This window comes from Bufo gargarizans, chromosome 3, assembly GCF_014858855.1.
Source record: "Bufo gargarizans isolate SCDJY-AF-19 chromosome 3, ASM1485885v1, whole genome shotgun sequence".
Taxonomy (NCBI): Eukaryota; Metazoa; Chordata; class Amphibia; order Anura; family Bufonidae; genus Bufo; species Bufo gargarizans.
Genome location: NC_058082.1, coordinates 561,287,553 through 561,315,024, shown reverse-complemented (window position 1 = coordinate 561,315,024; position 27,472 = coordinate 561,287,553). Strand labels below are relative to the sequence as shown.

Genomic DNA, 27,472 nt, shown 5'->3' with positions numbered 1-27,472 from the left:
CATGTCGATGTTAGCGCCAAGACGAAGCGCACTTCTTTTACACTATCGTCAGCTGATTCCACATAGATGTCTACAGAACCTGTTCTTTTAAACCCTTATACAAGTAGAGCCCCCCGACAGAGTGAAGAGGGTGTCAGCAGTAAGTTTGTGTTGACGTCACTGATTATTTTGCCCTTCCTCTGATCCGTCAGAATAATAACCCCCAGAAAACGGATCCTGTCTGTGGAGCATCCGCCTTCACTCGGTCAGCATTTGGTCAATAATCCATCAGTATTGCTAAAGCCCAAAAAAACAGGAGTGGATCCAAAACAGAGATGACCGACTCAACCATTCAAGAACCGCTGGGTTGCTGGTCAAGACACAACCGCTAGATGACACGGGAAGCTCAGGCCTCTCGCTGAGACCCCTGCTGCCATGGCCCCTTACTCCGCTGCGACCTGTGCCTGCGCCAGAAACATTTAGGCCTCTGCCCCTCCCCTGTGCAGGGCCTGGCACTTCTCTGTCTGACATACTGTTAGATCAGTTAAATAAAAGGGAAATAAAAACACCCAAAAAAAGTCTGTAATTTTCTCACTTCACCACACAGTGGCTAATACTTTTTTGTGCCACTAATACACGCAAAAAAGGGCTTTAGAACATATAACTGAATCGCTGAATGGCAAATATATTTTTCTTTTGCCACTAATACACGACAAAAAGGGCAGTCATTTTCGCACTTCACCACACAACGGCTAATAATCCCTTTTTTCCAACTAATACAAGCCAAAAAATTTTTAGAACATATAACTGCACCGCACAAGGGCAAATAAGACCAAGAAATATTTACTTGCAATAAACCCTGTTAATGGCTGTATCACACAGCACTTGCCCCCAATAACAAGAACGGTTTTCTGGAATTACAGAGCTGTATAATGGCAACTTGGATCCGCAGTCAGTGCAGCAAGGTGTAATAGGATTGTTCCTATTACCGAGGCTGTAACCTCCCCTACTGAACCCTGTTCAACATAAATGCTGTGGAATGATTCCTCCCTATGTTTTCCCTACAGCTTGAATAATCTTTCCCTGAACTTGTAAATAAGCACAATGAAGTCTTTCCTAGCACTGTCCCTAGCGCCTGCAGACGTCTCTCCCTGCACTAAGTACACTGGAAAATGGCTGAATCCATGATGGCTGAGGATATTTATAGGGCTGTGACATCACAGGGCTGGCTGGCTGCTGATTGGCTGCCTGCATAGCATTATGGGTGATCCAACCTTCCCAGAGTTCCTTGCTCTATGTCCTCACATGTGCAGCAGCCATTTTAGGGAAAAATTTGATTTGTTACCATGAAGCGTGAGCAAATTCGGATTCGGTGTGAATCAAATTTTTTCTGAATTCTACTTTTCAACTTTTATTTGCTCATTTCTAATTTTGGTATTTTCTGAAAGCTTGGAAAAACTGCTTTTAAACCCATATCTCTAGCTGCTACCAATCCAGAGATATGAGCAGCTAAAGCAGCCACCGCTTCTCCTTTAGGCTGGAGGAGGAGGAGGGGAAGCAGTTGCAGAGCTGACAGTGTGCAGGAGGAAAGGAAAAATAATAAAAACATATATAGAAATGTGGCATTATCATAATTGTACTGACCCACATAATAAAATTATGTTAGCTATACCACACAGGTACTGAGGAAAACTGCCACAAAGTTACATCATGTCCTACTGAAGGGTGACTAGCTTAAAACAATTTTCCCAGATCCTCCCTTACTATGTTACTGACAACCTTAAAATCTGAGAAATATTCTATAAGAAGTTCATGGCCATGTACCACACAAAAAAGAACTCACCCTTATAAAAAGATGCAAAACCTGTTCTCATATAGAGAAGATCCGGATCCCCAACACACAGCAGTTCTACAGCCAAGGTTGTGAACCTGATCATCTGCACTAAATGTCCTGTTGGGGGTCTCTATGTTGGAGAAACAGGACAGAAACTTCATGCAAGGATGAGGTCCCACTGCCATTTACCTGTGGCTAAGCGTTTCTGTAGCCCTTTACACAATGAAGAAGACATGGAAGTTCTCATATTAAAAGGTAATTTAAATTCTCAAAGAGCTAGAAGAATTTGGGAATACACATTTATAACACTGCTTGACATCTTGAATACTGGACTGAATTTGTCCCAGGGATTTATGGCGCACTACAAGATCTAAGAGTCTTCTATGGACATAAAGTAGTGGAGGCACCAGGTCCCTGAGATAACATCAATTTAGAGACCATAAAACCTTCACACCCCTTATCTGTAAGATAGTTCAAGGGGTTTTGTCACTTCAGCAAATGGCATTTATCATGTAAACAAAGTTAATATAAGGCACTTACTAATGTATTGTGATTGTCCATGTTGCCTCTCGTGCAGGCTGGATTCATTTTTCCATCACATTATATACTTCTCGTATACGGGGGTTATGACCACTCTGCAATCCATTAGTGGTGGCTGTGCTAGCACACTAAGGCTACATGGACACGACCGTTGTGTGTTTTGCGGATCCGCAAAACACGGATGGCACCCGTGTGCGTTCCGCAATTTGCGGAACGGCACGGACAACCATTGATATAACTGCCTATTCTTGTCCGCGAGCCCGTGCCTCAGCTCTCTAAGACGTACAGTTCCTGAGATATTCCCAAATAATGTATTAGCCAATAGGAGCTTGCAGCTTCATCCACATTCTAACTGCCATTCACACAGTCACATGACCCTTATTATCCAGTAGAAACTCACAGGTCCTTCCGTCTTGATTCACAGTTACACCAGGTTTCCATAACAGCCATTTTTCTTCACCGTTAGAGGTCACTGTTAAGGGGGCATGGTCCTGTGGCATACCTCCCAACCATCCCGGATCCAGCGGGACAGTCCCAGATTTCAGTGGCTGTCCCGTGGCTCCGGGCGGGGTTTGTATGTCCCGCTTTCAGCTGTCTCAGCTTCTATAGGACGCAGAGACAGCTGATCGTATTGGTGAAGTAGGGAGCCCTCTGCTTTTCCCACTAACCTCGTCCTCAGGAGGGAAGGGGGGCTGTGGAGGGTCCTCCTTTGTCTGCAGTCACTGAAGGACCTGGAATGACGTCAGTAGGCGGAGCTCAGCAGTTGAAGGACCTGCGATAATGGCACTGTGGAGGGTCACTGTTAAGGGGCAAAGTGCTATGGATGTCACATTTTAAGGCGGCAGGGTACTGAGGAAGTCATATTAACAGGACAGGGTGCTGTGAAGGTCTTATATTAAGGGGGCGTGGTTCAGTGAAGGGTCACTCTTAAAGGGGAGGGCCCTATGCAGGTCAATGTTAACGGGGCAGGCTTCTGTGGAGGTCACTGGGGGCGGGGTCACTGTTAAGGTGGCAGGCCGTTGTGTAGGTCACTGTTAAAGGGGGAGAATGCTGTCAAGGTTACTGTTAGGGATGCAGACCACTGTAGTGGAGGGTCACTGTTAAGGGGAGGGCTGCTATGGAGGTCAATTTTTAAGGGGGCGGTGCCCTCTGGTGGTCACGGTTAAGAGGTAGATCGTTGTGGAGGGTCACTGTAAAGGGGGCAGGCCACTGTGGAGATCTTTGATAGGGGGCAGGTGGTGTGCTGTGGAGGTCACATTTTTAGGGGTGGGGCAGTGCTAAGGGGTTGGCTGCTGTGGAGGGCACTGCTAATGGGGCGGGGTGCTATAGAGGTCAATGTTATGGGGGCAGGGCCCTGTGGAGGTCATTGTTAAAGGGGTGGAGTGATGTGGAGCTCACTATTAACGGGGTGCTGTAGAGGTCACTGTTACGGGGGACACTGTAGATATAATGACAAACGCAAACATTAGAAATAGATGAAATTTACCCGTGCAAAGCCACGTCATCCTGCTAGCTGTATATTGCTGTTTCTTCATACATCCTCTACACGCCTGATGAAGGGACTGATGATGTGACATCATTGCTTCTACGCTTGTTGGCCATTAAAAGGCATCAAACCTGCAAGACTCTTATTTTGTTTCTCTTAATAAGACCAATAAACTTGTTACACCACACAGTGAACGCCGTAATTACATTTCACAAAATAATGTAAAAATTGCAGTTTTTTTTATTTGTCCCCCTAAAATGAGACAATAAAAGTTATTTAATACAATATATATACCCGAAAATGTTTCCTGAAAAACCTACGACTCATCCCGCAAAATAAAAAATGAGAAGGAAACATTAAAAAGTTATGACTGCTGGAACTCAAAGGGAGAACATGTCACTGGTCCTGATTCATGAAATTAATTAATCTACAATAAAACGTGATATTTTGGGGAGAGTTTTGTGAAGAGGTTAAACAAGTACTGGAAATCAAAAGGCTAAAAAAAAAAAAAAAAAAGCTTCTTTAAGAACATCAAAACAAAGCAACTTTATTGATGGCAACAAATTTTTAAGGAGTTTGCAAGAAAGCTTTGGATTTTAATCCGGAGGAGAGCAGGTCTTTTCTTTATGATGAGGCCCACGCCCCGCCATAGGACCCTGAAGACAGAACTTTCTGTCTGATATCCACCAACCCTACACCCCGTTGCCAGTTATATCCCATAGCCAGTCTATGCAGTAGACTTATATACAGGTACAGGAAACACCTCCAGGAGAGGGCGCTGTCACATAGTAGGAGGTACTGTACTAGGGTGCACTTACTTTTTCCATATCAGTAATTGACATTGTAACTACTGTATCTATAACTTGACAGAAACTATTAAAAAGTCTAGTTATACAGTTTTATACCTATCTCAGACGTTGGTGGCATATCGCTAGGATAGATGTCAGATAGGTGTGGGCCCCACCTCTAGGACCCATCTCGATCTCCAGAATGGGGCCCCCAAAGTGAAGCAGAGTGCACCACGATTGCACTCCCACCTCTCCATTCACTGCTATGGAACTTCTGGAAATAACCAGGGCAATGCCTATAGAGTGGCCGCGCATGCATGGAGCGCTCTCCTTCACTTTACGGGGCCCCACTCTGGTGATTGTAGCTGGAACCTGCACTATCTGACATTGATGGTATATCCTAGTCGCTGTTTGAGATGGGAATACCCTTATCATTTTTTTCTGTGTATTATATCAAGACAAATACTGATACATCTGTTTATTTTTGTTTCATTTTGGTTCATTTCATGTTTCATTTTGATACTTTTTAAAAAAAATTTTTTTTTTTTTGCTTTGTTACATTCATTTTCCTGCTGTGTGAACAGCAATCAGCTATGGATCCACTCAAACATTATTTAAAAAAATGCCCGTGGGGCGTGCTTACTTCTTTGGCATGACTGTATACCCACAGGAATGTGATTTATAGATTATGAGAGTTTTAGATCTGTTCCAAGTTTTATTCAGGACGAGAGGGGAAATTCTCAATCACAAGAGGAACCTCCTCCCACTCGATGAGAGACGTCACAGAAGCTTCAACACTTCCTCACATAAGTTTCATCAATGTCTTATCTTCCAGACACTTCGGATTTGGATTTTCACTCGGAAGCTTTGTGGTAGTCTGACTTGGATATTATAACAGAGGACAGATCCTGAAACGCGTGAGTATTTACAGCTCTTACTTATCAACAAGAATTCAGTTTTTTCTTGTCTAGGGATTACTCATAAACCTGAGCTGGTTTCTGTAGCACTTCTATGACAGTTGTAAAACTAACTCCCAGCATGTCTTGGCATTGTGGAAGTTATAGTTTTTGGATATTAGCAGCGTACAGCAAATGCGTTTTCTAAAATAGACTGGGCTTTTAAAGTTCTCTTCCTATACAGAAGTAGCAGGGCTGAAATTTTTATTAAACTCATTGGAGCTGCACTATAAAACAGAAAGGGTTATGTCGATACAAAAACCTCTTAGGGCATATGGACGTCTTAGATGGTGGCCCCCCCACCCAAGACCTCCATATTTCATCCATTACAGAGAGAAGCAATCACTCTCTCAGATTACACAAGGGGCCATTCATGACTGCTCGTAAAAATGTATGTGGGGGGCAAAAATCTGCTATGTTCAGGGGGCGAAGGACTACAGTATATCTGTATATGGTAATGCTATGGTCTGTAAGAAGACAATCCTTTAAGATAATGCAGTAGGTTTATAACTAGAATGTGATAACACTATGGGTCGTGACCAATGACCACCATCATGGAAACATGCCAAAAGATGGGGGTACGTAAACTGAAACCCCCCTAATTTATGGAGAAAAGAGGCCACGGCTATTAGTAAACCACCCAAACTTCTCCAAGTCTGGTTGGTGGTTTCCATGAGTTGGTATCAATGGTACTTTACTTTTTGGGAATACCATCTTCATGTGATTGTCTGGCTTGGTACCAGAGAAATGTTTTACCGAAATCTCTGCTAAATCTGACAAGGTTTTGGTTGGAGAATTGTTGGTGGTTGTCACTGATCTTTGGTCTTCTCATATTCTTGTTGGTCTTCTGATCTTGGTGTCATTGACCATTGTCTTGGTTGTGTATTGGAGGTGGTGCTACACTGCCGCTCTGCATGGGCCCAATCTGCTGACAACTGGGTGACTACATCAGACATGCAGACCAATGGGGATCTGTCTCTGTCTTCCTCGTGGCAGGTGTTTCTAGGCAGCAGTCGCGCTTATGGAGAAGGTGTCTGAAGATCTTGGGACTCAGCAGCTACAAATTGAGAAGTCTACATTCTCATGATGTTCTGCCCATGCTCGTTCCATCTGATATTTTACAAAGGCTAATAATCTGGTACTTGTTTACAGAACTTTTATCTAATGCTTTAAACTTCACAACACTTTAAAAATTGAAGAAATGTTTCTGTTTCCATTTTACTTTCTGTACAGCAAAGTTATCATCTGATAGTCCAGAATATTTGATAATCCGGCACCAGTCCCCTTGACCTATTGAAACTAGATTAAAGGGGTTGTCTTAAATTCTGATATTGATGGTCTATTCTCAGGATGGGTCATCAGTCTAATTCTTGGGGGTACGACTATCAGTTTCTATAGGAAGAAACCTCTTTCTAGGCCAGTGACGTCATGTTCATCAGTTACATGGCCTAGGTGCAGCTCAGCCCTATTCAAGAGACTGGGCCTGTTCAAGCACAGCCACTATCCAATGGATGGCTCTGTGCTTGGTGAGCTGTGAGAAGGCCACGACACAGAGTCCTCAAAGGTCGACGAGGGTCCTGGGTGTCGGACCCCCACTGAATTGATATTGGTGACCTATCCTGAGGATACATCATCAATATCAGAATTTTGGAAAAACACATTAAAGCAATGTCATTATTTTATTTTCAATATCTGACATCTGACAATATCTGCATAAAGTAGACTGTATACTGTAGACTGTTGCTGTCTACTGTAAGAGCAGACACACTATGGAGTCTTTTCTGTGAGAGCAGTCACACTATGGAGTTGTCTACTGTAAGAGCAGTCACACTATAGAGATCCATATTGTAAGAGTGGTCACACTATTGTGCTCTCTACTGTAAGAGCGGTCACATTATGGAGTCTTTACTGTAAGGCTATTTTCACACTAGCGGCACGGACCTCCGGCAGGCTTGCGATTTTCACAATATAGAGACATCAGTCCCTTCATCAGGCGTATAATAAAAAAGCAAAATGTGAAACAAAAGGTGAATTGACCCTGTACTGATACTACTACAGTCATGTGAAAAAATTAGGACACCCTTTGAAAGCATGTGGTTTTTTGTAACATTTTTAATAAAAGGTTATTTCATCTCCGTTTCAACAATACAGAGAGATTAAAGTAATCCGACTAAACAAAGAAAACTGAAGAAAAGTCTTTTCAAGATCTTCTGTAAATGTCATTCTACAAAAATGCCTATTCTAACTGAGGAAAAAGATAGGACACCCTCACATGTATTCCCTCTTAAATTGGCTCAGATCTCACACAGGTATATCACACCAGGTGCACATAATTAGTAGATCGTTACTCTGCATGTTGAATGAGGCTTGCCCTATTTAAACCTCAGACATTTAGTTTGGTGTGCTCCTGACTGTTGAAGTGAGAGTGAGCACCATGGTGAGAGCAAAAGAGCTGTCAGAGGACTTCAGAAAAAAGATTGTAGCAGCCTATGAGTCTGGGAAGGGATTTAAAAAGATCTCAAAAGATTTTGAAATCAGCCATTCCACTGTCCGGAAGATAGTCTACAAGTGGAGGGCTTTCAAAACAACTGCCAACATGCCCAGGACTGGTCGCCCCAGCAAGTTCACCCCAAGAGCAGACCGCAAGATGCTAAAAGCGGTCTCCAAAAACCCTATCTCGAGAACTACAGCAGGCTCTGGCTACTGTTGATGTAGAAGTACATGCCTCTACAATCAGAAAGAGACTGTACAAGTTTAACTTGCATGGGAGGTGTGCAAGGAGGAAACCTTTGCTTTCCAAGAGAAACATCGAGGCCAGACTGACAAAGACCAGGACTTCTGGAATAATGTTCTTTGGACAGATGAGTCCAAAATTGAATTATTTGGACACAACAGCAGAGGACATGTTTGGCGTAAACCAAACACAGCATTCCAAGAAAAGAACCTCATACCAACTGTGAAGCATGGAGGTGGAAGTGTCATGGTTTGGGGCTGCTTTGCTGCAGCAGGACCTGGTCAGCTCACCATCATAGAATCCACGATGAATTCTACTGTGTATCAGAAGGTGCTTGAAGAACATGTGAGACCATCAGTTAGAAAATTAAAGCTGAAGCGGAACTGGACCATGCAACATGACAATGACCCAAAACATACTAGTAAATCAACCAAAGATTGGCTGAAAAAGAAGAAATGGAGAGTCCTGGAATGGCCAAGTCAAAGTCCAGATTTGAATCCCATTGAGATGCTGTGGGGTGACTTGAAAAGGGCTGTACGTGCAAGAAACCCCTCAAACATCTCACAGCTGAAAAAGTTCTGCATTGAGGAGTGGGGTAAAATTTCCTCAGACCGATGTCGAAGACTGGTAGATGGCTACAAGAACCGTCTCACTGCAGTTATTTCAGCCAAAGGAGGTAACACTCGCTATTAGGGGCAAGGGTGTCCTATCTTTTTCCTCAGTTAGAATAGGCATTTTTGTAGAATGACATTTACAGAAGATCTTGAAAAGACTTTTCTTCAGTTTTCTTTGTTTAGTCGGATTACTTTAATCTCTCTGTATTGTTGAAACGGAGATGAAATAACCTTTTATTAAAAATGTTACAAAAAACCACATGCTTTCAAAGGGTGTCCTAATTTTTTCACATGACTGTATATAATATAGACAGTGCCCATGCATACTGGTAAAAAGTCACTTTAATTAATTGTCATGGAGCTGTTACACACAACAATTGTCACTGAGATCATAGAAAATATTTTGGCAAAGATCTCGGTGTGCAGAGGAAACCCTTTAATCACACATGGAAGATCATTTGGGATGTAGCCTATTTAGTATAAACCCAGTTCGACACAGATTTATTTCTTATACACTGATGGTTTTGGAGGAAACAAGTTGCATTTCTAAAGCCTCATTCACACATCAGTGTTCCACATACGTGTGCTCTTCATGTTCTCCACGGACAGCACACATCCCCATTTATTTTAATGTGTGTATTCACTAGTGATGAGCGGCAAGGGGCAATATTTGTATTCACGATATTTCACGATTATTTTGCTTAATATTCAATTTAAATTCGCGAATTTGAGAATTCACAATTATTTTCTTGATTGCGAAAATCTGCAATGTAATATGCGCGTATTGCGGGCGCAATACAGACGAGGGTCACTTTTGCTACATTTTCAAGTTGCTAGAACTTTCCTGAGACTGGAGAAAATGGTTGGCACTGCAGAACATTACAATAGCTTTATAGGCAGATAGAGTGAAGTGCTCCAATATATTCGAGATTGTGCAAATCGGCAATTAATGATGCACATATTTTGGTGCAATACGTGAAACTTCACATTTTAGCAGGTCTGACTACATATTACTGATTAGTGCACTAAGTATTGTGACATCACAGCACTATGTCTGTAGCTTGTATGTATGGACAGCAGACAAACAGTAATCCCTATCACACTACCTAACACCCTGCACTGGAACCTATCAGCTACACTATATCACTATCTAACCTACACTGACTATCTCCCACTAACTATCTGTATTATATATATGAGCTAACTAACTAATGTAATTACACAGCAAAGCACAGAGCACAGCAATGACACTGCTCTGTCTCTCTCAGAACTGCAAAAAACTACAGAAAACGGCTGCTGGGGAGGTTCTTATATAGTAGGGGGTCGGCAACTTTCCTATTGGTTGCTAGGGATGTTGCTAAGCTCAGACAAAGGCATTGCAGCCTTCTCATTGGCCCACAAGCAAGAAGCAGGGCGGGATCATGGGTTAAAAAAAAAAAAACTAGAATATTCGCAGATATGAATATATAGCACTATATTCGAAATCTTTGCGAATTCTCGGAGTGGCGATATTCGCGTTTAAAATTCACGATTCGAATATTCGCGCCCAACACTAGTATTCACACATCAGTTCTTTATCATGGTCTGTGGGTCCGTGTTTTAGCACGGAAGCATGCTGTATTTTGTCCGTCATGCCTATTATAGTCTATGGGTCTGTGAAAACCCCGGATGCCGTCCGTGTTTCATCCGTGTTTCACTGATGATCAGGAAGAGATGCTTTAGAAAATTATTTTTTAGCTGCACAGTGTCCGTGAAAAACAGATAATACGCACAGCAAAATACGGACACCTGGACCACACACAGATTCTTGATAAACAATCTCAGAAGCATCACTGACCACCTTTTCACAGATTTGAGCATGGACATGGAAGTGTGAATAAGGCTTTATCCTTTAAAACCACTACCTTTCAGAAAATCTGCACAGCAAGAGATTTTCACCTGAGTAAGCTCGTTGAAATGGCTTTCCTCATTCTGTACAGGAATCTGCTTTCTCCTCTGTGTGAGTTTTCAGATGTTCCACAAGATCTGATTTATGGTTAAAACATTTCTCAATATTTCAACACTGGAAAAATACGTATCTGGTAGTTGTATACAGAATTATCTATCACAGAAGTCAACTACCTAAAATATAGCTTTTATTTAAGTAATATTAAAAAATTACCGTAAATCCCTCACATGGGGAATAATGAACTAGACAGACAAACAAACAAAAATGGGCTAAATTAAGGACAGGGGGGTAGGTAATGTTGGTGGAAGGAGGGGGTTGATGTTTGCATTCTTCCGCCGCATGCTCTGCTTATACATCTTCCTCTTAGTTGCATTATCTTTGCACAATCGTTTGTATGTCTGGCTGCTGGACATCGTGCTGCGGGTGCTCCAGTATCTTGGTTTATTTTGTTTTCTTTTTTGGATTGTCATTGTGTATACACTGTGGAGTGGCAGCGTTTCATTTTGTTGTTCTCTAGTTGTCTCCTGACGAACCTAATCTACAAGGGGAAACGCGTTGAGACGAGAACCTTCAGTTTAGACAATCATTTTGTATTTATTTCTGAATTGTATTATATGACCCGGGCATCCATAAGGGTCCATTGTGTGTTGTAGGGGTTTTTAAGGACAGTCAGGTTAGGTACGGGGACAGAGTGCTCCCACCATCTGGGTGCATCTCTGGGCTGAGTATGAGTAAGGGACACCCTAGAGCTGTACTAGGGACCCCTTTTGGCCTGCTCTCCTTCCACCAACATTACCTACCCCCCTGTCCTTAATTTAGCCCATTTTTGTTTGTTTGTCTGTCTAGTTCATTATTCCCCATGTGAGGGATTTACGGTAATTTTTTAATATTACTTAAATAAAAGCTATATTTTAGGTAGTTGACTTCTGCGATAGATAAAACATTTCTCACATTTAGGCCTCTTTCATACGGGCATCGCGTGTTGCGTGAGTAAAAAAAGCGTTTTAATGCGTTTTGCACGCGCGTGAGAAAAATCGCCATGTTTGGTACCCAGACCCGAACCGGGATCAGTGTTGTGTAGATTTTATTATTTTCCCTTATAACATGGTTACAGAATGCTTAGTAAAATGTCCATTGAGGGGTTAAAAATAATAAACAAATTTAACTCACCCCATCCACTTGATCGCATAGCAGATCTCCGCTTCTTTCTACTTTCTTCAGGACCTGGCTAAAAGACCTTTGATGACGTCACTGCGCTCATCACATGGTCCATCACATGGTCTATCCCCATGTGATGAGCGCAGTGATGTCATCAAAGGTCCTTTAGCCAGGTCCTGAAAAAAGTAGAAAGAAGAGGAGATCTGCTACGCCATCAAGTGGATAGGGTGAGTTCAATTTGTTTATTATTTTTAACCCCTCAATGGACATTTTACTAAGCATTCTGTAACCATGTTATAAGGGAAAATAATAAAATCTACACAACACCGATCCCAAACCCGAACTTCTGTGAAGAAGTCTGGGTTCGGGTCTGCCGAACATGCCGATTTTTCTCACGAGCGCCAAAATGCATTAATACGCTTTGCACTCGCGCGGAAATATTGCACATTTTCCTGCAATGCACCCGCATCTTGTCCGGCCCTCACAAACGACGCCCGTGTGAAAGAGGCCTAAGAGCCGTAGCAGCACAGTGCTTTATTCACAAAGATACATGAAAACACTGGAAACATGAATAAAAGTAAATTGTATTACTGCTATATTCACTGTATGAAAATTAGAATCTCCAGGGATTTGTGATCACAAATGCTCCCAAAGGTATCCATGATTATAACACATTTAAAATTACATTTTACATTTAGAAATGAACTCACCCATAGCCTGTTAGTTAAAAATCCTTCTCGGTTACTGGTGGTCGCTGACAGTACAAACTTCTCTGTGCTGTCATCCAAGATTTAATACTACAACTAGAAAAGGTACAATTTCTGGGGAAATTGTGTGATGTGTTCTTGCCTCCACCAGTAGCTTACAACTGGAGTGGGCGGAGTAACTGGGTGGAGTGTAGACTCCGCCCACTTTTATAAATTTTGACCTTTGTCTCACACTGACCCACCTTGCCGAGTTTGGGTGCTGTGAGAATGACAGCTGTTTAAAGGTTTCTTATTGAAGTCAATAGGGAAAATCTGATTGGTTGTTTTTGGCCCCGCCCACTTTTCTGAATTTTAATCCTAATCCTAAATTGTCCAACTGTACCAAGTTTGGGGATCCTGCCATTAACAGTCTAAGAGCAGCGGCAGTTTTAAATTTTCCCATTAAAACATATAGCTGAAATTTGATTGGCCGTTGTAGACCCCGCCCACTTTAAAACATTTGAATTCTAGTCACCTATTAACCGAATATATTAAGTTTAACAACCCTGCCATTAACAATGTTGAAATGGCAGCAATTTAAAATTTTCTCATTGAAGACAATAGGGAAAATCTGATTTGTTGTTGTTGGCTCCGCCCACTTTTTAAATTTTTGAATCCAAATTAATCTATCACCTGATTTCAGAGATTTGAAGCCCCTGACATCAATCATGGAAGCATTTTTCAATTTTCTGCATTTTCTTTTTTCCACATTGAAATCAATGAAAGAAATCTGATTGGTTGTTTTTGGCCCCGCCCACTTTTCAAAATTTTAATCCTAATCCTAAATTGTCCAACTGTACCAAGTTTGGGGAACCTGCCATTAACAGTCTAAGAGCAGCGGCAGTTTGAATTTTTCCCATTTAAACAAATGGCTGAAATTTGATTGGCCGTTGTAGACCCCGCCCACTTTTTAATTTTTTTTGACCCCAGTCACCCAATGACCTACGGTGCCAAGTTTGGGTATTCTGACTTAAATATTGTGAGAATGACAGCAATTTAAAGGTTTCTCATTGAAGTCAATAGGGAAAATCTGATTTGTTGTTGTTGGCTCCGCCCACTTTTTAAATTTTTGAATCCAAATTAATCTATCACCTGATTTCAGCGATTTGAAGCCCCTGACATCAATCATGGCAGCATTTTTCAATTTTCTGAATTTTTTTTTTTCCATATTGAAATCAATGAAAGAAATCTGATTGGTTGTTTTTGGCCCCGCCCACTTTTCAAAATTTTAATCCTAATCCTAAATTGTCCAACTGTACCACGTTTGGGAAACCTGCCATTAACAGTCTAAGAGCAGCGGCAGTTTGAATTTTTCCCATTTAAACAAATGGCTAAAATTTGATTGGCCGTTGTAGACTCCGCCCACTTTTTCATTATTTTTTTAATCCAGTCACCCAATGACCTACGGTGCCAAGTTTGGGTATTCTGGCTTAAATACTGTGAGAATGACAGCAATTTAAAGGTTTCTTATTGAAGTCAATAGGGAAAATCTGATTGGTTGTTTGTAGCTCCGCCCACTTTTTAATGTCCCCAAAATGTGACAGAAATTTCCAGGTTGACCCCATGACTGAGTGACCCAAGTTTGGTGAGTTTCACTCCGAAGCTGTATGAGTGACAAACATTTGCATTTTTCCAATAAAACTCTATGGGAGAAAAAAAGAGGTTTTCGGGGGCCCGCCCCAGGGGCCCGGAGGGTGGGATCGGTTAACAAAGCACAAGCAAGATACTCGGGTATGTGCCGACCAAGAGTGCAAAGTTCGGTATTTATACTCCTAAATCTGTGGGAGGAGTAGCAATTTGAACGTCTCATTGTAGTCAATGGGGAGAATTTGATTGGTTCTGTGTGGCCCCGCCCAAATTTTCCGGTCTCCGAAATGTGCTAACAAATTGCGCGTTGACCCCATGACTAAGTGACCCAAGTTTGGTGACTTTAGTTTAAAATCTGTGCGACTGGGAGCGATTTGAAAATTTTCCCTGTCAAAGTCAATGGGAAAAACTTGGATTTTGGGGGCCCTGTCCCAGGGGCCCGGAGGGTGGGATCGGGTAACAAAGCACAAGCAAGGTACTCGGGTGGGTGCCGACCAAGTCTGCAAAGTTTGGAATTTGTACTCCTAAAAATGTGGGAGGAGTAGCGATTTGAAGGTCTCATTATAGTCAATGGGGAGATTTTGATTGGTTCTGTGTGGCCCCGCCTACATTTTGGGGTCCCCGAAATGTGCCAAAAATTTTCGGGTTGAGCCCATGACTAAGTGACCCAAGTTTGGTGACTTTAGCCTCAAAGCCTGGCGAGTGGGAGCGATTTGAAAATTTACCCTGTCAAAGTCTATGGGAAAAAAGGGGGCTTCCGGGGCCCGCCACGGGGGCCCCGGGGGTGGGATCGCTCCACAAAGTAATAGCAATCCGATCGGGCACAATCTGCACGTTTTGGTAAATTTTTGTCTATGTAGTGTAAAAACTGTGGGAGGAGTTAGGGTGGCAAATTTGGCTATAATAAGAATAAGAATAATATATATGTGAGATAACAATATGTGGTCTTGCTATGCAAGAACACATAATTACTAACTCCAAACACCCCTATGTATAGGACTCACCATATGGTTTATGGTAAATCTACTGTTCTGTATCTGCCGAGTGGGGTGCTTTGGTGGCTCAACACACACATTGAGTGGCCACTACTGGCTCCTGCCTCCAACACTGGGCCTGACACAGCCACAGTGTTGGAGCTGAGAACAGATAAGGATGATGGTGGGGAGAAGACTTAGAAGCTGGTCCAACAGCATGGTGGAACGTTTACAGTCAGACCTACCTCAGAAAGAGAGGGATTTTGAAAGTTGGCAAGCCTCCCTTTGATTTTGGTGGACTTTTCCCTTATGTTTTGGACACTCTGCTTTTTTCCCCAAAAAAATAGAGATATGTTTAGTTCAGTTTGTAACAGACTGCTTTCATACGTACTTTACCATAAGCAAAATTCTCATTTTCCAGATGTCTCTGATGTGACGTAGAAGTAAAAAATTCTGGTAGGAAAATTTGAAAATGCTGGCAACCATATATGATGGAGGTTGAGAAAGCTACCAGAGATACCTCTGAGAAGACAATGTGATATTTATTCTATCCAGTGCTATATGTGATTTCAGTTAGATTTATTCACACCTCATTTTTAAGTGTTTTAGAAACTGTCTTGTTGAAAAATTACACAGGATTTGCATATCTACCCCAGTCACTCTCTTAGATTTTAAGAGAGGGAAAAACATACACGTCCAGCCAACTTTCCAACTCTTTTTGCCTGAAGCTGATTTCTGAATGACAGTGGTACAGTGATATGCTTGGAATTATTATTATTATTTATTCGATTTAATAAACAAGGAACTATTAACAGACTGGTACAGAGGGTTAGAAGACACTGCCTTCAAGAACTTACAATCTACAAGGGAAGGGGGAAAAACACAGTAGGTGACGGTATAGGCTGCTCTTTTGGCTGCGTGGTGGCAGCATGCTTATTGCAGGTTGTAGGCTTTCCTGAAGAGGTGGGTTTTGAGGTTAATTTTGAAGGTTTGGATGTTAGGGGAAAGTCTGATGTGTTGGGGTGGTGAGTTCCAGAGTATGGGAAATGCACATGAGAAATCTTGTAGTCGATTGTGTGAAGAACAGATTAGAGAGGAACAGGGCAAGAGGTCCTGTGAGGATCAGAGATTAAGTCAGAAATGTATGGAGGGGATAGGTTGGGGACGGCCTTATATGTAATTGTATTTTATACTGAATTTGCTGGGCAATGGGGAGCCAGGGAAGGGATTGGCAGAGTGGGGAGGCAGAGGAGAAACGAGAAGAGAGGTGAACTAGTCGGGTGGCAGAGTTGAGAACAGATTGGAGAGGAGCAAAAGTGCTGGATGGGAGGCTACACAGGAGAATGTTGCAGTAATCAAAGCGAGAGATGACGAGGGCATGCACTAGCACGTTAGTTGACTCAAGGGTGAGGAAGGAGCGAATATGAGATATGTTCTTAAGTTGAAAGTAACAGGTGGCGGTGAGGGTTTAGATGTGTGACTTAAAGGACAGGGACTATTTATATAGTACTGCCATGTTGTCCTGATGAATAATAGTACCACATTGCTAATGCCTTTAAAATAACAGTGCCAAACACAGTGACTTTCAAGATATTGCAATATACAGTGTCCTCCATAAAAGTGAAGCTTCCTAGATCCAAAGGTGAAGGCCCCTGGTCATGAATTTCTTTCCCCCTTTATGCTGTCAGTCTGACCTATTTTGGTGTTTGAGAGGTATAGGAGTCTAGGTTGGCAAAAGTCTGTTGGTAATGCCTTAGGGAAAATGTTAGCAACTGTTTTCACATTTCAGATTTATAGGGTATGCCCTACATTCGGTAAAAAAAAGTTCCCCTAGTCATTGGGTTTCTGAAATCTTGAGTAACACTGTCATTGATGATGTCAATACTCAATGTCGCAGGGACATTTGAGTGGCCACAGAGAATGTTTTGAAAAGGGAAGTGATATTTTGAGGAAACTTGAGGAAAAGAAGATCCATTAAAGCTAGTATTACACTTGCAGATACAGCAGGCGATTGTCGGGGGGGATAATACCATCGTTCTTCCCCATACTGACTAGCTGTTTGCTGGCCGCACGATCTGTCCCCAGCAAACAATGCATCGGCTATCGGGCATTGGGAGATCGACGGCAGTATTACACTGCCAGATCATCGCTAATGAGCATTCCTGTAAACACTTATTATACTTCTCACAGAAAGGGTTTAATCAAGTCACCAGCTATGTAGACATGTCAGTTATCTCCACCATAGTTTCTTTTCCTATTGCTGCCAGTAGAAAAATGAGTCCTCCTGAGGCTTGGAGATTTATTTTTTATATACAGGGTGGCCTACAAAAATGTAGCCCATAGTATAACAAGATGAACGAGCAAGTGAATTTTTAATTTTTTTTAAAGATGCTGATAGTGGTTCCCGTTCAGGTCTCTGCCTGATTGGGCAGGTCGGGTTCTGTTGGCTGATACTGCTTGTGATGCTGCAGAAGGTGTTTGTGATGTTCTCCTTGAGTTCATCCAGGGGATGTGGATTTAAATTTCTGAGAAAATTAATAGCCTAAGGCTATAGTGATTCTGTTTTTGGCCTGGTTTTATACGTGATAACTTTTATTATCTCTTCTTTTAAAACCAAAAAAGAAAAGAAAAATAGAAAAATAAAGCCCTAAATACTATTAACAAAGGGCAGCTGCATTTACTGTGATGTTACGTTATTATCATATGTTTTTTGCTTTTCAGATACCGATACTGATTTGACCGTGTTTTAGCAGTAGAAGTGTTTATTTTCACACTATGGCCTCAGAGAAAACGGATCCGTCCCCATTGACTTACATTAAGTGTCAGGACAGATCCGTCTTGCTCCGCACCACATCGCGGAGAGAAAAACGTTGCTTGCACCGTTATTCTGTCCGTGATGGAGACACAACCAAATGGAACAAAATGCATTCTGGTGCCCTCCGTTTAGTTCAGTTCAGTTTTGTCCCCATTGACAATAAATGGGGACAAGACTGAAGCGTTTACCTCCCCCTTCCCCTGCTATTGAGATCCTATGATGGATCTCAGTAGCGGAAAGGGAAAGTGCAGGTGTGAAAGTAGTGCTAGTGTTGAAAAATAGTGTCTGACTTGTTACTTATGTAGGAAGCAAAGAGACTCAATCTGTTGACCATATATGCAGAGATGGTGTGAACATAAACACTTCTACTGTTAAAATGCGATCAAATCAGTATCGGTATCTAAAAAGGAAAAAACATATAATAATAACATAACATCACACTAAATGCAGCTGCCCTTTATTAACAGTAATTAGGGCTTTATTTTTCTTTTCTTTTTTTGGTTTTAAAAGAAAAAATAATAAAAGTTACGTCTTATAAAACCAGGCCAAAAACAGAATCATTACAGCCTCAGGCTATTAATTTTCTCTATTATTGACATTTTCGGGTCTCTTTTTTGATGAGGATTTAAATTTCGCCACAGATAAAAATCGCATGTGGGCAAGTCTGGGGATGTGGTGGCCATAACCCCTTGCTCACAGTTCGCTCCTCCGTAAACAGTCCATGCACCCATGCCAGTGAGGTCCGTGAGGTGCAGTCTGTTGCCCCATCTTGTTGGAAAAAGCAGGACATTTTTTATTCTGCAGCATCGCTGTTGAAGAGCTGCAAGCAGTATCAGCCAACATAATCCGACTCGCTCAAAAATGCAGAGACCTGAACGGGGACTGTAGTTTTGATATGAACGTCAGTGTTGTAGGTTCAGCACAAAGTATTTACTCAAACCACTAAAAGGGTGTAGAGGTAAACCTCAGGGGATGACATGGCTGGTGCCAAGCTGGTAAAATCCCATAATGGAAGCCTGGGGCAACAATATCAAGTGTAGAGCAGAGATGAGCGAATTTCCTAAAATTCATTTCGGGCTGATTTGTCCAAATTAGGCAAGAAATTTGGTTCAGGTACAAAATCAATTTCTACCTGAATTGAAAGTACTGTAAATCCCCGTAAATACCTCTCTCAAAAATACTACTCAATCAAATCTGAAGAAATTCTGATTCTCCCAAATCAGAATAAAAAAATAATAATTCAGGTAGAATTTGGATTTCGATTCGCTCACTGCTAGTGCAGAGTAAAGGGCAAAGAGGTCCCAGATGTTTATTAAAGCAAGAAAAAAACACATAAGATGCTGAAGGGTGATCAGTCACAAACAGGGGTGTAGCTACAGGTTTAGGGGATGCTGAAGTAGCATTCGACTCAGGCCCTGGTGCTTGAAAAGCCAAACTAGTAGTAAGTATTCCTATACAGCAGAAGTCTCATATTATTATTTTTTTTAAGTACCTGTCCATGCAGCTCTGTAGTAGTGGTTAACATTCTGGGCTGTAATGTGGAAGGTTGTCAGTTCAAATCCCATCAGAAACTTTTCAGAAATAGAGGCTAAATTTAATTTAAACATATATACAGTACAGACCAAAAGTTTGGACACACCTTCTCATTCAAAGAGTTTTCTTTATTTCCATGACTATGAAAATTGTAGATTCACACTGAAGGCATCAAAACTATGAATTAACACATGTGTAATTATATACATAACAAAAAAGTGTGAAACAACTGAAAATATGTCATATTCTAGGTTCTTCAAAGTAGCCACCGTTTGCTTTGATTACTGCTTTGCACACTCTTGGCATTCTCTTGATGAGCTTCAAGAGGTAGTCACCTGAAATGGTCTTCCAACAGTCTTGAAGGAGTTCCCAGAGATGCTTAGCACTTGTTGGCCCTTTTGCCTTCACTCTGCGGTACAGCTCACCCCAAACCATCTCGATTGGGTTAAGGTGACTGTGGAGGCCAGGTCATCTGGCACAGCACCCCATCACTCTCCTTCATGGTCAAATAGCCCTTACACAGCCTGGAGGTGTGTTTGGGGTTATTGTCCTGTTGAAAAATAAATGATGGTCCAACTAAACGCAAACCGGATGGAATAGCATGCCGCTGCAAGATGCAGTGGTAGCCATGCTGGTTCAGTATGCCTTCAATTTTGAATAAATCCCCAACAGTGTCACCAGCAAAGCACCCCCACACCATCACACCTCCTCCTCCATGCTTCACGGTGGGAACCAGGCATAGAGAGTCCATCCGTTCACCGTTTCTGCGTCGCACAAAGACACGGTGGTTGGAACCAAAGATCTCACATTTGGACTCATCAGACCAAAGCACAGATTTCCACTGGTCTAATGTCCATTCCTTGTGTTCTTTAGCCCAAACAAGTCTCTTCTGCTTGTTGCCTGTCCTTAGCAGTGGCTTCCTAGCAGATATTCTACCATGAAGGCCTGATTCACACAGTCTCCTCTTAACAGTTGTTCTAGAGATGTGTCTGCTGCTAGAACTCTGTGTGGCATTGACCTGGTCTCTAATCTGAGCTGCTGTTAACCTGCGATTTCTGAGGCTGGTGACTCGGATGAACTTATCCTCCGCAGCAGAGGTGACTCTTGGTCTTCTTTTCCTGGGGCGGTCCGCATGTGAGCCAGTTTCTTTGTAGCGCTTGATGGTTTTTGTGACTGCACTTGGGGACACTTTCAAAGTTTTCCCAATTTTTCGGACTGACTGACCTTCATTTCTTAAAGTAATGATGGCCACTAGTTTTTCTTTACTTAGCTGCTTTTTTCTTGCCATAATACAAATTCTAACAGTCTATTCAGTAGGACTATCAGCTGTGTATCCACCTGACTTCTCCACAACGCAACTGATGGTCCCAACCCCATTTATAAGGCAAGAAATCCCACTTATTAAACCTGACAGGGCACACCTGTGAAGTGAAGACCATTTCAGGTGACGCTCATCAAGAGAATGCCAAGAGTGTGCAAAGCAGTAATCAAAGCAAAAGGTGGCTACTTTGAAGAACCTAGAATATTACATATTTTCAGTTGTTTCACACTTTTTTGTTATGTATATAATTCCACGTGTGTTAATTCATAGTTTTGATGCCTTCAGTATGAATCTACAATTTTCATAGTCATGAAAATAAAGAAAACTCTTTGAATGAGAAGGTGTGTCCAAACTTTTGGTCTGTACTGTATAAGTTTTCAGCCATAATATATTTACATATATTATTATATATTTTGAATATATAATATATTATAATATATGTAAATATATTATGGCTAAAACATCAGTAGTAGTTTCCCACATATTATGCATTCATATACATATATATATATATATATATATATATATATATATCAGAAGTATGATTATATATATATATATATATACATATATATATATTTATATGTATATATATATATATATATATATTAGTAACTACACATTTTTTACAATTACTAAAAAATATATAAATTTAATTTAGCCTGTATTTCTGAAAAGTTTCTGGCAGGATTTGAACTCACAATGTAGAATTACAGCCAAGAACCTTAACCACTACGCTATAGAGTTGTATGGCTATTTACAAAAAAAAAAAAAGTATGAGACTTCTGCTGTATAGGAATACTTACTAATAGTAACTGGACATGCAGCTCTATAGGGTAGTTGTTAACATTCTTGGTAGTAATGTGGAAGTTTGTCAGTTCAAATCCCGCCAGAAACTTTTCAGAAATAGAGACTAAATTATATTTAAATACACTGACTCTAGCATCGCGCTCGAGCACACGTGATATTTGGCGTTCGGCCAAGCATACTCGCTCAACACTTATAACCACTTAAGACACCAGTATTATGAATGCGCAGGGTAGGGGGTGGCCCTAGTACAGATTTAGCATTGAGCCCAGTGAGACACTACATCTACTTGCTGTGTTGAGTACGTCCCCTGAGGCATCAACTCTTCCTGATCTCACAGCTTGGTGTTGCAGCTCTTCTGCTGGGTTCTCTGTTCATAAGCAATACAATTGTTTCAAGCCTCCAGGCTCTTACTCATAACTGTTGAGGTTATATTGGCAATATAATTTTCGCATGCGCAAATACCCAAATGCACTATATGTACCCGAATGCACTATAAAGAAAGTATATTGGTGTATAACACCCCGCTTCAATCAGTTTTTTGGGGGAGACTATCACACCAGTAGAAATTATTTGTTCCAATAACGCTTGTCCCTCTATATACCTGCAGTATCGCAGCAGAACCGCACACAACTGCCGCACAATACAAATGCACTATAATATACCGTCTAACATAGAAAGGATATTATAACATTGTACAAGGAAGGCAATCCATTAGAATATACATAAAGATAAAACATAACCTTTAATAATGTTACTATGAGGGTCCATTCACACGTCTGTAAGTGTTTTGCGGATCCGCAAAACACGGAAACCGGCAATGTGCATTCCGCAATTTGTGGACCGCACATCGCCGGCACTATAATAGAAAATGCCTAATCTTGTCTGCAATTGCGGACAAGAATAGGACATGTTCTGTTTTTTTGCGGAAACTGAAGCACCGATGCGGATGCGGACAGCACATTCCGGCCCCATTGAAAATGAATAGGTCTGCACCCGTTCCACAAAATTGCAGAAAGGATGCGGACCGATTTTGCGAACGTGTGAATGGAAAACATATCCCTCAAAATGAAAATAAATAAAATTATTAAAGTTAAGCAAAAAGCATAGATGTGGTAGGCAATAACAAGTGCTCGGCGGCACTAAATCAGGTGCTCGGCGGTACCAAATCAGAAACCATATGTCCTACCACAATCCGGGGGGTTCCAGTGCACATCCATGAATCCCGGAGGGGAAGCAAAAAACATCCATCCCTGGGCTAGATGATGATGTGGTATTGAAGGACAGGGTGGGCAAAGAACTGTCCCTGATATTGCCCTACAGGGGGGTGCTATTCTGGCCCTGATAGCCTAACCACAGACCACCCCCGTCCGGAACCTTACCCTATATAAAAATGGCCCTAGTAAGCCCCCAGCCCCTAGCCCCTAGTCCCCTGACTTCCAGGTGATCACTATATAGATCTATGTGTTTTTGACTCATTATAAAAGTATATTATAAGTATACCGCACCCCTCTGTGTATCACACCTATCGATAGCACACCTATACCAGTCCTTAAAAGGACTTTTGTGGCCCTATTAGCTAGCATTTGGTGTCCCTAACAGCCTGTCCCTGCTCCACACAGCAACCTCTCCCTACACTGGCAAAACACTGAATGTAAAATGGCGGCCAGATCGGGTTTATTTATAAGGTAGGGGGTATGTCCATGTGCTGAAACGTCTCAATTGGCTGTCCTGTACCACCTGATGGATGTGTCATGGGTCAAAGTTCTTAACAATGTAAAAGAATATGGCGGGCGCGAATATCTCCATATGTTCGCATGTTCGGCGAATCGCGAACACGCAAAGTTCGCCACTAAGCGTCCGCAGGGCGAACCGCAAGGCCATCTCTTCTAACCACTATAACCAGAATACACTTAGCTTCAAAAATTGCATAATTGTGGATAGTCCAATGATAGGCAAGATGAGTTTTAACCTCAAAATATGGCATGGGGCCCTTTCTGAAAGGCAGGCTTTAAGATCCCATGTACAGTGGATATTCCTTAAATGTCCATTGTTGGAATACCCCACTATGGAGTACTGTAACTGGTCTCGGTCATAACCTGTTGGTTGTGCCTATGGCCAGGCTGCAGCAAATGACACCTGGGCTCAAGTCCTGTGCATCCAGTATTGGATAGCTCCTGGATCTTATATATAGCAGATGAATCTTCAAAAAGGCACACAAATTTAAACATTTCTACAGTACTTCTGCAGAGAACATTGCTTTCCTTGATGCAGAGACTTCTGTGATGATGAGTCATTTATGATTCATGCATATTTCATCATATATTCTGATCATGCAATCACAGCCTTCCAGTATCATCCAGAGTGTCCAATTAAACTTTAAGGAAGTGTGTTATACTTTCAGTGCACACAGATTCCAAATTTGTAAAAAGAAAATGTTCCTCTGGCTTTTTTTCTCGTGGTTCCTCGTAATTTAGTGGTGATGGGAACCAGGCTTTATTTTCCAGTTTACCCCTTCTTAGTATGAAGCCACATGGGCCATCAGCTGATCACTTCAGGTCCAAATTCTCTAATTTGCTCTCATCACTCGGTGGGGTGGGGGTAGGCAGGGAAGCTGTGTAACCATATCATACACTGTTCAGTTGGGTCAACCAGGGCTGCAGCTCTCTGATCTAGCTCATGGAAGGGAATTCTGAGCAGGAAACTCCCCGCTAGCAGAACTTGGGCAACCACTTTCATAAAATCATAACATACATTCCATAAGACAACTCAGATTTCTCCTGTGACCTGTGAAGCTCTAGCTCCCCTATAGTTTTATGAGAAAACCATTTCATGTTCATTGCTGCAGAAGATTTCTTTCTAAGCATGCAAAAATCTAAACAACACACAATCACAGCACTATATCCCATAATGACTAAAGGGGAATAGGTTAAGAACATATAATATTTATCATGAGAGTGTCACGACCATGGTCATGGTCATGACTCCTTGGGACCCGCATGCATTTGCCCGCGGTCTGGTATTGTTGTCAACCACAGGTGAGGGCTAGTATCTTGCCTCACGTGTGGTTGCCGCTGGCAACTTGTGGTTGTTGGGCAGTGGAGCAGCCTGAGCTGGTTGCTGGGCGGCTCGATGTCCATGCATGCGGTTGTGTTTGGCAACGTGTGTTTATGTGTGCACTTTCCCTGTCTGGTGTGCACGGGGTTTATTGTGTGTTATTCCCCTTTTAGTTGCTGTCTTCCCTTCCCTGGTGTGTGAAGGGTTAATTCCCTTCCTAGTCTGTGAGCACTGGGTGTGTCTGTGTGGGTGTGGCTACATGGGCTATTTTACCTCAGTTGAGACCTGAGTTCTGAGGGGTACTCCAGCCTTGTAGTAAGCAGTAGGCACTCTCCTGGTCCCATATACCATCTGCCAGTGAGGGCCACCCTTGTGGTCATAAATTGTTATACTATATGTTTATGTCATGTTAAGTTTATATGGTGTCTGTTATTATTGCAGCTATGGTTCTGTGTCCCTGTGTGTTCATGTGTGCTGTGTCCTTTTATGTTTGTGTGTGGACAGCCAGCACTTGTGTCCAGGGATCCAGTCAGTGTGTCTGTGGCAGGTAGAGGTGGAAGTCTTTCACTCTCCTGCCATATCCATAGTCTGTTTATGGTTATATCCCATTGCAGCTCGGTCAGTTTAGACTCCTGTTTCTCTGCATCCAGGAGGACCAGGTGGTCTACCCAGCTCCTAGTTCAGGGATCGGCGGAGGGTGAGTAGGGATCCGAGGTTCCTGAGCATGGGCCATCCTACCTCCAAGGTCGGCTCATGCAGCTAGGAGTCAGGGTCGGATTAGGGATGCGATAGGAGGTGACCTTATTCTGTTGTCCTGGCCGAGCAGCCACTAACATCTCATGTCATCACACGGCTGAGGGTTTTCCCCATCCTCAGCCGTGACAGAGAGAGGTTCAGTGAAAAGCTAGTCATAGACTTCAACCAATCAGGAATCTCCTTTCAGGTCATGTGATGCATGATGCACTGGCAGAAATCCAATGCTTCAGCCCAATACACATAAGATCCTCAACTAATCTGCCAATTTTTTTGGTCATGTTCCTGGTCGGTTTTACACTAATACTTAATTATATTAGTGTGGCCCCCATACATACTAGACTATTGTCAACCAAACCTGCCAATTTTGATAGGATATGCCATAAATGTCTGACAGGAACAGGTCCCACTTCTAGGATCTGCTCCTATCTCAACTCAAGAACTTGGCCCTTCCGTTAATAGAGAGTATGCTGCTCATGCACAATGTCCTCTCCATTCACTGCTATGGCGCTTCCAAAACAACCTGAGCTATTTTCAGAAATCCCATAGCAGTGAATGGAAAGCAAGCCACGCACATGCAACCACCCTTCCATTCACTTCTATTGGACTTCTGAAAATAGCCAAACCAGAGCTCTGCTATTTTTGGAAGTTCCACAGCATTGAAAGGAGAAAGCTGCGCATGTGCGTCTCGCTCTCCATTGACTTTGGGGCTCTGTTCTTAAATAGGAGCGTGTCCCACAGGTGAGACCTGCACCTGTTGGACATTTGTGGCATATCCTATCAATATGTCATAAATATCACAGATGGGAATAAGCTTTTACCGTGTTTGTGTGCACTGAAGAAAATATTCCTAGCGGATTCTAGATCTCTACTCAAGGTGTGCTCAGACTATCTGAACGTTTTCTCCTATCAACTGTGCACCGATGTTGGGTAAGAATCAAGGATCACCCGATTGTCCGTTCTTCTGTAAGATGTGCCTTGTAATGCCTTAAAGGGGTTTTCCAGGAGAAGAATATTGATGACCTATCAAGTCAACGTGGATCAATACCTGATGAGTGGGGGGGGGTCCGAAATATGTTGTTTATGGGGAAGTCAGGGAGTAGGCTGTAGCTAATAACTATTTCATGTATATGGGCAATTGTGGAAGGCAGATGCCAACAAATTTTGGACTAAAGATTAAAGAACACTTGTCAGCCGGATCAACCATATTCCACCAGGCATTGCATAATCTTTATGTAAATCAGGACTTCAGTGCACCAAAGGGTGTGTCCTGATCACTCAGTGTACCTGAGCTCCTCAGTTTTCCAGTGATTGCCACACCCTTTGGTGCAAAGAAGACCATATTGGCAGAAAGAATACAATTTAATTTATTTTTTTAAAGAAAGCCACAACTGATTTTCACAAAGACAGGTATCATTTCAACCTTGCCAGGCATGATACCTGGTTTAATGGGATTCATCCCACTGACAGGTGCTCTTTAAGTCTATGAGCATCTTTGACATTACTGGTGATACTCATGATAGTTCATTCAATTGAATCTGAGTGGTTTTGCATCAAGTTCTTGGAGTAGTTCAGTTTTTTTCATGTCTATATATTTCTTAGGGTGGGTTCACATCAGTGTTATGTATTCCGTTATGGCTTTCTGTTATAGCATGGTTATAACGTAAAATAACGGAATCCATAAGACAGAAGTCAAAACGGAAGCCTTTAAGAAGCATTCCGTTTTGATCCTTCATAATTCAAGTCTATGAGGAGCATAACGGATACGCCATTATCAGGAGTCCAGTCCTGCATAACGAAAACCAGGACGGATCCGTTATGCTGCCCATAGACTTGCATTAT

General features: G+C 42.1%; 1 protein-coding gene across 1 annotated transcript in view; it reads left to right on the top strand.

Annotated features, from left to right (window-relative positions):
• Positions 1-5,430: 5,430 nt before the first annotated feature.
• Positions 5,431-27,472, top strand: part of LOC122932819 (T-lymphocyte activation antigen CD86-like) — a 76,537-nt gene continuing 54,495 nt past the window's right edge. The window contains exon 1 of the mRNA XM_044287448.1: positions 5,431-5,544. The gene's annotated coding sequence lies outside the window, so the exon portion shown is untranslated. The remainder of the gene's footprint in view (positions 5,545-27,472) is intronic.